Here is an 11,388-nt window from a genome sequence, read left to right as displayed (position 1 = left end):
GCCTCCTTATACTCCATGAATTTCTCTATAGCCCTTTGACTAATCTGAAGGGAGTTAAAAAAATTACATGTGTATATGTTTAATAAAGAGTTCCATATAATAATTTACATATGCAACATATAATAATCTTTATATATAAAAAATTATATAAGTTAAACTATCTTTCCAAACCAATTAATCATTATTCTTCCTCATGCTCTCTAGATTTCAGGCAAATAGGCTTATTGAATTTTCGCCACACATGGCATTCCATATCCACTTTTATGGTTTTGTATAATTTGTCCTCCATACTTGGAATTTTATCCCCTCCTCACCTCTGCTTTTTGCAACCCTTAACTACCTTCAGGACTCTTCTCAAGTGTCATCTTCTAGAAAAGAACTTCTTTATTTTCCCAGTTATTCACCATTAAAATTGCTTTGCAAAAGAAAAAAAAATCTGTAAAGTTCTCTTGTAATGCCTTATTATAGTGTGAAGATGTTTTGTATTTTTTTTCTTTTTGGAGGGGAGAAGGGAAGGCAATTGGGTTTAAGTGACTTGCCCAAGATTACACAGCTAGTAAGTGTTAAGTGTCTGAGGCCATATTTGAACTCAGGTCCTCCTGACTCCAGGGCTGGTGCTCTATTCACTGTGCCACCTAGCCACCCTTAGTGTGAAGATATTTTGCTATGAAATTATGTTAGTTAAATATTAAGGTCACCTACTGTTAATGCCTTGCACCAACAGCAGAAAATGTATGGCTGTGGCCAAACAGGGAGGGATGTATTATATAATAGCTTTGGATTCTTTTTCCTGGTAGGAATTACTCTTGAAATACACTGAAGAAACTAATTTTATTTGTTATTTCTTGTATATATTCTATGTAATCTTTTAGAGAGTCTTTTGTTAGCATAGGTTTTTGCCTGTTGTTGGTAGTGTTAGGAAGCTTATGTAAGAAACATGTAATGTATCTAAAAAAAAACCTCAGTGCCTATGCCAGGGGTGGGAAACCTGCAGCCTTGAGGCCACATGTGGCATTCTAAATCCTTGGGTGGGACCTTTTGACTGAGTCCAAGTGTAACAGAACAAATATTTTTATTAAGATGATCTGTTCTGTGAAGTTTGGATTCAGTCAAGGGGCTACACTTGAGGACCTAGAGGGCCACATATGGGCCTCAAGGCTATAGGTTTTCTCCCTTCCACCCCACCCCCCAACCATATTATCAAAGGGGTGGAATGAGGCAGGATTGGACTTGGCCCCTCACTGGGAAAAGGGCACATAGACAGAAATAGCATGTGACTGATGATTTTATCAGGGAAAAATTGAAGCAGAGAATAAAAACTATAGATTATTATATTGATAAATTAACATAACTATTGAATATTGGTATAAAAACACTAAACCAAATATTAGCAAAGAAGCTATAGTAGAATAATATAATTTTTGAAAACTCTTCTTTTTACCCAGACAAGGTTGAACTCAGCAAGAATTCAAGGACAAGTTAACACTAAGAAAACTATAAACATAATAATTTATATAACAAATAGTAAATTAGTAACAAAATAGTAAAATTGCTTGATTACAGGAACAGAAAAGTTTTCAGCAAAATAAAGAGATCACTTATGTTTAAAATTATTTTTAAAAGCTTAAGACAAAAGCTTTAATATGATCAAAAGTAGCTACTTAAAACCAAGAGCTGCCTCCTGATAACAGAAATACTGGATACTTTCCTAATAAGATAAAGGTAAGTGAGGATACCCAATGTCTCCACTTTTATTTGACAAAGTGTTAAAAATGTTACATATAGCTGTATGATAAAAAAAATAAACTGGGATAACAAGCATGATGGAAAGGGAAAATTATCTTTCAAGTCCTGCTTCTTTTTTTATTTTAATCATTCCTATTTAGTTATACTTTGTTTTTCTTGAGATTTTCCAAGTTCCAATTTTGCATGATAGCTAAAACATCCCACCTTACTCTATGTATCACATTTTAGTCACCGGCTTATTTTATATATGTATGTATGTGTGTATGCATATGTATATGTGTGTGTATATGGTTGAAAATTATGAGACTGTTGCTCCCATTTCTATATTTGAACAGTTTACACTAGTGGCATCTGATTTCAAAATAAATACATTCTTTTCTCCATCTTTCTTTCATTTTCAATGAGAAAACATGAAAAATGTTTTTGAAACCCAAGCACAGAGTTTGTTTTCTTTAGTTTCTAAATAACCCTTAGACAAGATGGTATTCTCAGGGAACTCTACTCTCTCATTATTTAAGCACTAGATTATCACAAACTCCTTCCAACTATTAAAATTTGTTTACCTTTCTGAAGGTACTTTTTCATTCTGAAGTACTTTTCAAATTTGAAGACTCTGCCTACATATAGATTTCTCAAAATAAATGCTTTAAGTCAATAGTTCTGGTTTCCCCCTCTACCATTACATTATTCTTAAGTGAAAGTCTCTTTGCTTTTCATTATAACACATCCCAATTTTCCTTTTCATTCATTGATAGATTAAATCTATCAATAAAAGAGTCTTCTATGATTCTGACTGGAATTACTTGGTATGTTATCTTTCGCTTTTAGAAAGCTTACATTATTTTCTCTGACTGTGGAGTGCTACACCTTGACAAGCATGCTTCAGAGTGAATTAATCTTGAAGTATCTTCCTAACAATGTCCTATAGATTCTATTGATTCTATTAGTATTGTGGGTTCTTTACCCCCTCCTTCTAACACTTCCAGGAAATTTCTTTTATCATTTGTAGAAATGCAAAATTCAGGATGTTTTTTTTATCATGTTTTTATGGGAAGTTACTGATTCTTAGACTCTTTCTTCAAATCAATTGCAATTTATTGTAGCTATCTCAGATATTTTTCCCTGTCTTCTATATTTTGTCTTCTAACTTCTCTCTTAGTCATTGAAATTTTTTAGTTATATTTTCTCTATTATATAGGGTGTCCACTGCTTTCCTAGGGTTTTTCCACCTCACATCACTCTCTGAATTTTTCATTAGGAGCTCCAATTTCAGTTCTAAATTCGTCCTTCAGTTATTTAATCTTTGAACACCTCATAAGGTTCTTATGACCATTCTGTTCTCTTCCCTATAATTCTAATTGTAGTCACTTTGAAATGTTTCCTTCTTGAATTTTTCTTTGGCATGCTTTTAGCACATGATATTTCTTCATTGTATTGACTTTTCATTTCTTCAATACTTCTGCTTTTTATCCCCCTCTTTGGGAATTTCTTCCTGAGGATTTCTTTCACCCTTTTGAATTTCCATGATTTCAATTTATTAGGCATATTTCTGGCTGTTTTCAGGTGAAGAGATTGTACTGGATTTGTACATAACCTTAAAGGTATCTTAGAAAATCATCCTTTGTTTATATTTTTAATCTTTTTTTTTCTTTTAGTTCTTCATAAATGCTTGTTGACTGACTGAAATGGAAACTCTACTACAGCCATTACCACTGATATATGGTAGCAGGTTTATTCCCCTCTTTTTCTTAAGCAAAGTAGTGATTGTTGAGGATATTCTATAGGAAGGATTTCACCACTGGCCATCTGCAGGCCAGAAACCAGGAAACATCTATCTCCTTTCCTGGTTTCCACTGCTGCTCACTATGTATTTCTTTAACAAAAATTGATAACATTGTAATTCATAAAGAATTTATAATAAATATTAAAAAAATTATAAATACTTTATATGCAACAGTACTGAAATAGTAATAAATAATGGATACTTGATTAAAAGAATGTTTGGGAGAGGATTCTGAGTAGATGGCAGAGTAGGCCAAAAAACTTTTGCCTCTCCAAATTTCTTCCACAAAAAAGGCAGAACATCATCTCAGAGTAGCAGAAATAAAAATGGAGTAAAGCAGTTATCCTCCTAACACCATTGGAAAAGACCAGAAGAAAGACCCAACCTCCAGGGATGAAGGTTTGGCCTGAGTGAAGTGTAAACACCTCCAGACTGACTCTGCAGAATTAGCAAACAACAAGCCTGGGAGAAGCTGGATTGAAAAGTAGCTTCAGCCTTACAAACTTTAATCTTGCAGGTAAAGTGAGGGTCTGAAAGCTGACTAAGACTGAAGAACCTCTCACTATTGAGGGATGCCAGGCACAGCTGTGTTGACCAGACATATCCCAGGTTGTGGCTGGAGGAAGACAGAGCCTGCACATACCTGGTGAGTGCAGTAGCACAGGGACAGGAACCCTGTTGCCTATGGGCACTTGCAGAACAGAGTTCCTGGTTTCAGCTCTGGGGCAGAGAAGACAGCTGTAGTTTGCAGCCACTGGAGGAACAGCAAGGAGCAAGATCATTTGCAGGGGGGCCATAGCTGTGGCTTAGGAGTGGAGAGGAAAGCCCAATGTTGGGCCCTGAGACAGACCTCAGAAAACAGTTAGAAGGACCTGAAGCTTGGAGCATCATTCCTGATACCTCAGGACTACAACTTGGTTACACTAACAGCTGCTGAAGACAAAATAAAACAAATAAATAAATAAAAAAGCAAAGGAGAAAGAACCCAACCACAAGTAGCTACTCTGGGAATAGAGAAAATCTGGGTTCATATATAGAGGAAGATACACTCATTTTTCAATGATAAATGTCAAATGGTCCCAAGCACAAAGAGAGTTCTTGGAAGAACTTAAAAAGGACTTCAAAAATCAAATAAGAGAGATCAAGGACAAATTAGAAAAAACATGAGGAAGTCAAGAAAATTGAAAGTCATCCAGCTGGAAAAAGAGAATAAAAACTTAAGGAAGAAAATAGTTCTTTGAAAACTAGAATTGGGCAAGCAGAAGCTGATGACGTTCTAAGACATCAAAAAATCATACAACAAAATCAAAATAATGAAAAAATAGAAGAAAAAGTGAAACATCTCATTAGAAAAACAACCAATCTAGAGAACAGATCAACAAGAAATAATGTAAGAATAGACAAACTACTAAAAAAAAAAAGAATCTTGATACAATATTACAAGAAATAAAGAAAATGAGTTTCAAATTCTAGGACAAGAAAGAAACATGGAAACAAGAAAAAAATCCACTGTTCACCTCTGAAGGAGATCCTAGGAGGAAAACTTACAAGAATATCATAGCCAAGTCTCAAAATTCCCAGGCTAAGAAGAAAATATTTGAAGCAATAAGAATCAAAAAATCAATTTAAATATCATGGAGCCACAATAAGCATTGCGTGAGAGCTAGCAGCTACTTCATTAAAGGACCTTAGGTCTTGGAATACTATTTTCCATAGAGCAAAAGAGATGAGTTTACAACAAAGGGTAACACCCAGCAAAGTTAATGAATGAAAAAAGTAATGGACATTCAACAAACTCAAAGACTTTTAGTTTTTTGTGACAAAAAAACAGAACTTAAGGGAAAATTCAACATATAATGTCTGGGAGAAATATAAGGCAAACATTAAAGATCAGTTTTAAGAAACCCAATAAGGTCAAATTGTTTACTTCATATGTGTGAAAATATTAGCAGTACTTTTATGAATGTCATCATTATTTGGATAGTTTGAAAGAAAGGCATGGGCTGAGCTAAGTATGATGGAATGATTTTTAAAAAATAAAACAAGGAGAGGTAAAAAGGAGTAATTATCTCATATAAATGAGGCATAAAAGAAAAAAATGGTACAGAAGAAGCTAGTGGGGAGAAGGCAGGAAGTCCTGGAACCCTACTCTCATTGGGAATGGGTTAAAATTGGGAACAAGTATAGAGGGCAATGGATAGCATGGAGGGAGAAGATAAGAGAGGGACTCTTAGGGGACAGGTAAATTAAGGAATAGGAGGCCAAGGTTGTGGGTAGAAGTAAAGCAGAGGAGTGAAGATGGATAGTGTAAATGTTGTACCCAAAAAACATGAGCATTTAGAACTGGACCCTTTACACCATGTTGGCTGATCAGCACATGGCGGGCTGACGAGTTACCATTTCACCATCCCAGGTTGTACAGCAGAGATCTCAGGTAAAGCCTCAGCTTTTAAAGGGACCCCACATGGCCAATTGTTAAGTGTTACATAAGCAGAACCTTTCAGAGGCCAAAAAAAGTGATTGGTCAGTACACACTTTGAAATTCCCGCCAGTGCCAAGTCTCCCTGACCTGGCAGCTCGCCCACCTCTGTGAAGAAGAGCTGGGGTTGGGAGGAGGATAAAGAATGGGGCCAGGTACAACATAAACAGGGTGAGAAGGATGGTGAGGAAAAATAGGAAAGAGGAAAATACTCAGGAAATTGTAGCTTAGAATATGAATAGGAAAAAATTACCCATAAAAGAGAAACAGCAGATTAAGATTGGTAACATGCAAAACATTTTTCTTGCTAGTAATTCTTTAGAATTCTATGACCTTTGTGTTAACAACACAACTAAAAATTTCTTTCAGTTGATATTCACTTTTCACAACAAATATGTCTATATTAACATAAATACTGTACAGCAAATAAAATTCTTAAAACTCAAAACTTTTTTTGAGTCTTTTCTTCCACTGTGTCAGATGGTGGTATGAGGGCATTGTATGCTATACTGCTGTAAACCTCTCTGTCTTTTTTTTTTGCTTTTTTTTTGGAAGGCAGATGGGGTTAAGTGACTTGCCCAAGGTCACAAGGCTAGTTTTTGTGTTAAGTGTCTGAGGCCAGATTTGAACTCAGGTCCTCCTGACTCCACTGCACCACCAGCTGCCCCCAAACCTTTCTATCTTTGTTAGCCCTCTGAAAAACCAAGGGAGAGGTGGCTGGGACTTTAGGGACTGCTGTTGGAAGATACTGAGACTGGCAAGGTCTCAACATCACCTGTGACACTCTGTCCTTCATTGCTGTTAGATGGAGCTGGAGATCTCGAAGGACACACCAGCTTGAAAAATCTATCAGCAACGTCTGCTTCATATACTGTTTGATATCAGGATCTCAGAGTATAGGAGCATAGCAGAGATGAGTTAACATTTTAACCTTGAGGTTTGATGGCACTGGCAGCCTTGATGACTTTAGCCACCTGATTGATTAGGTCAACAGCAACTGCAGACATTCTTGTATGAAGTTTATCTAACACCTTCATTTTCTCACTAAACCACATCACTGACTTTGCATGCTGGGCTTAGAGCCCAAAGGACTTGTAATATGCTTTGGGGATATAATTGCAACACACTTGAGTTTTCAAGCAAACAATGAAAATATGTAACAAATGTACAGGGAGCTCTTTACTCTAAAACAATAAAGTGAACAAGACCAATGCAGTGCCTAGTACGATACTGACCACTTCACAAACTTGGCCTTATTGCACATCTAATTTTTTTTCTCAGTGTGCATAGAAAGTGAAAATGAGGTTACTAATAAAATCACCCCAAGTCACAAAAGTTAAAAAGTTAAGGATTAAATGTATCTAGAAAAGGAAAAGTCAGCATGCTTTTATCAAGAATAGGTTATTCTAAATTAATTATATATATATATATATATATATATATATATATATATATATATATACACACACACACACATATATATATATATATATATATATATAAAGAGAGAGAGAGAGAGAGAGAGAGAGAGAGAGAGAGAGAGAGAGAGATGGCTTTCATTCTACTTGTATGGAAAAGCTGAAAAACTATACGCTATATGACTATACAGTTAGATGAACTTGGAAATGATTGAATATGTGGGCCCATTGAGCAATTTAATGATCTGACATCAGCTTGGAAGATGCCCATCAGTAGAATGCCCCTGGGGTTTATGGTTGGTCCTGTGCTGTCTAACATTTTTATCTGCTACTTGGATAAAACCAATGATGGCATGCATATTAAATTTGAATATGGCTCAAGGCTGAGGAGACAGATAGCTAACAAGCCAGAGGAAAGAATAAAAATTCCAAAAGTTCTTGACGGACTAGGATATTGAGTTTAATAAGATGAAATTTAATTGACATAAACATAAACTTTTATATTTGGTTTAAAAAAAAACAATTTCTCAAGTATGAGACAGGGGAGGCATGATTAGGTAGGCTATTGCTTGTTGTTTTTAATGAAAAAGATTTCAGGTTTTAGTGGAATGCAGGCTTTATTGTGTTATATGGCAGCCAATCAGACCAATTAGAAGGAATTAAGAGAGGGATGATTTGGTAGGTGATCATTCAGTTAGTTAACTTTTGTGATTTAGGGTGATTTTATTAGTAACCTCATTTTCACTTTCTATGCACATTGAGAAAAAAATTAGAGGTGCAGTGAGGCCAAGTTTGTGGAGTGGCTGGTATCCTGCTAGGCACTGCATTGGTCTTGTTCACTTTATTGTTTTTATTCAATTCTGCCCTTGTCAGACTGGGTGCCACATTTTAAGAAGAATATTAAGAAACTTGAGAGCTTCCAAGGAATGACAAACAGAATGATGAAAGTTTTTGAGTTCATGACATTCAAAGACTAGTCAGTGGAAAAGGGCATATTTAGCGTGAAAAAGAAAATTCTCAATAGCTATTTTCAGTTTCAAGGACTGATAAGGAAGAGGGAAAGATTTGTTCTGCTCAATTCCAGAGGCTTGGACTAATTGAAATGAGTGGCAGTTGCATTCAGGTTTTGCATAAGGAAAAAACTTCATAATAATTATTATTGTTCGGTTGTTTTGAGTTTTTTAGTCCTATTAACTCTTTGTGACCCCATCTGGGATTTTTTTTGGCAAAGATACTGGAGTGGTTTGTTGTTTCCTTCTCCAGCTCATTTTATAGATGAGGAAATTTGAAGGAAACAGGGTTAAGTGACCTGCCTAGGGTCACACAACTAGTTTGTGTGAGGCTGGATTTGAACTCAGGTCTTTCTGACACCAGATCTTGTGTTCTATACACTATACCACCTAGCTGCCCCTCCTAATAATTAGAGCTATCATAAAATAACAGCTGCCTCTGGAGGTAGTGGGTTTCTCCACATTAGAGGTCTTCAGGCAAAAGCTGAATGGGTAATGATTTGTCAGAGATTTCCTCAAAGGCATTCTCTTTCAGGATTGATTTGATTAGATGAACTCTGAAGTCTAGACATTCTGCAAGTCATAAATTAAATTAAAAACATACATCACAATGGCCAATCACACACCAAATCATAAACAACATTATTGTAATAAAAAGGGACAAAATCACAATGGTTGGATAAGGAAAACTAAAAGGATCCATTTTTCTCAGCTACTTACTGACAAAATCTAAATTAAATCTATTTACAGAAATATGAAAATTTAATTAAATCTATAAATACATACAAAAATATGAAATATCCAGATTTTCAAGCAAAAAATCTATAACCTTAATAAACTCACTTCAAAAAAAGGAAATAAAATGTTATCATTGAAGAAATACCCAGACTAGAGAGATTCACAAGTGAATTTTAATAAACTTTAAAAAAAAACCATATTGTATAAATTTATTTTGAGCAATAAAGATGGCACCCAATATTTCTTTCTATGAGACAAATATGGTCCTAATAAGTTGTGGAGAGCTAAAGCAGAAACAGTGAGCTATGACCAATAATGAACAGAATCACAGAATTTCCAAATTAGAAAGGGACTCAAGTGACCTTCATTTGCAGGCTATACCTGAAACTTTATTCCTTCTCAGAAACCTGCAAATGGTTATCCAGGTTTTCTTGAAGACCTCCAGTGAGATGTCCACTACAAAACATAGTATTTCAATTTTTGGATAACTACAACTGTTAGAAAGTATTTCTTTCTATAAAGTCTAAAACTGCTTCTTTGAAAGTATACCTTTATTTTCATTCTGTGCCCTGGGACCAAACATAAGTAATCTAATTCTGTTTCCCCATGGCAGTCCTTTAGATCCTTAAAGATAGCTATGATGCCCCACCAAAAGTCATCTGTTCTCCAAACAAAAAAATGCCTAATTGTTTCACATGATCATCACCGGACCTAGACTATATAAAACTCTGGGAAATGGAATCCAGCACTGTATTCTCTTTATCATGTTTCCAAAACCTCTTCATTCTGGAAACTTACACTAGCCCTGGAATTCACACAGTGGAAAGACCCCCTGCACCTCTCTCTGCCTCTCCCTCTGCTTCATTGGTTCCTCCATTTAAGGGGAATGCCCAGACAACCAGGTCTTATTCCTCTCCAGGCTTCACTCTAGATGTTTTTCTCTCATGCCTCCATCCATATGGGATGCTTCCATTATCCCCATCTCCCTTCCCACTACCATTCAGCTTCCTTTAAGTGTTATCTTCCCCCATGAGAGTGTTGAGTCTCTTAAGGAGTTTTCTGACTTTATATGCCCAGTACTTAGCACAGTGTCTGGCACATAGTAAATGCTTGTTAATACTTATTAACTCACTGGCTCTTACATTTAATGGATCTAATGGTTCAACATTAAAAAAATAGCCCGATAAATCACAGCAATAATAAAAACAATAAAAACTGAATCTTATAAAATTATACAATTACAAAAAACTTTGATAAAAAAGGCAGTATCACTCAAATTATATTTGATATCTGATGTTATAACAATCAAAATGTCAGTTATATACTTCACAGAATTAGAGAATAGGCATCACACTATAATGGTTAGAGAGAGGTCTTTGGAATAGGGAGGACCTATGTTCATGGTTAGTTTCTGATTCAAAATGGTTATTTAAATCCCAGGCCATTCATTTTTCCTCTCAATTCTCCAACATGCTTTCTAAGATTGAGCTGAATTGAACTTTACTAACTGGGAGCTTTTTGCCAATGAAATTACAGTTCTGGAGAAAGAAAAAAATACATAATTGAGTAACATAAAAAAATAAGCTTTGCATCACTAAAAATACATTCAGAAGGAAAGTGATATCCTGGGGAAAATACTCTGTGTTTTAAATATTTCTAATAAAATTCTGACATCTAATATCTATAATGAATTAATAGATTTATATGAGTAAAAGCTATTCTCCAATGCATATGGGATCAAAAGCATAGTGTTAAAATAAGAAGCAGAAACTATAAACAATTACTTGTAGGAAAAAAGTGTACAAAATCCCTAAAAATCAGAACTTTAAAATATTTGAGATAAGAAAATCATAAATTTAGGGCTCTAAAAGTCATTGAGTCAATTCTCCTCATTTTATAGATGAAGAAACTGAGAGACAGAGATTAAGTGACTTTCCTGGGGTGACACAGCTAGTAAATGTCTGAAGCTAAATTTGAACTCAAATCTTCCTGACTCCATGTCAAAAAAAAAAAAAAAAAAGAGACAGAGAGAGAAGGAAGGAAGGAAGGAAGGAAGGAAGGAAGGAAGGAAGGAAGGAAGGAAGGAAGGAAGGAAGGAAGGAAGGAAGGAAGGAAGGAAGGAAGGAAGAAAGGAAGGAAGGAAAGAAGGGAAAAACCAACAATAAAATTGGTGATCTTAGATGTCTATATACAAATGGACAAAGTATGTGTAAG

Source organism: Petaurus breviceps, unplaced genomic scaffold (assembly GCF_028583685.1).
Source record: "Petaurus breviceps papuanus isolate PSGF00001 unplaced genomic scaffold, PetGlider_PUasm1.0 90702, whole genome shotgun sequence".
Classification (NCBI taxonomy): Eukaryota; Metazoa; Chordata; class Mammalia; order Diprotodontia; family Petauridae; genus Petaurus; species Petaurus breviceps.
The sequence above is the reverse complement of the archived record's forward strand: the minus strand, read 5'-3'. Positions refer to the sequence as shown.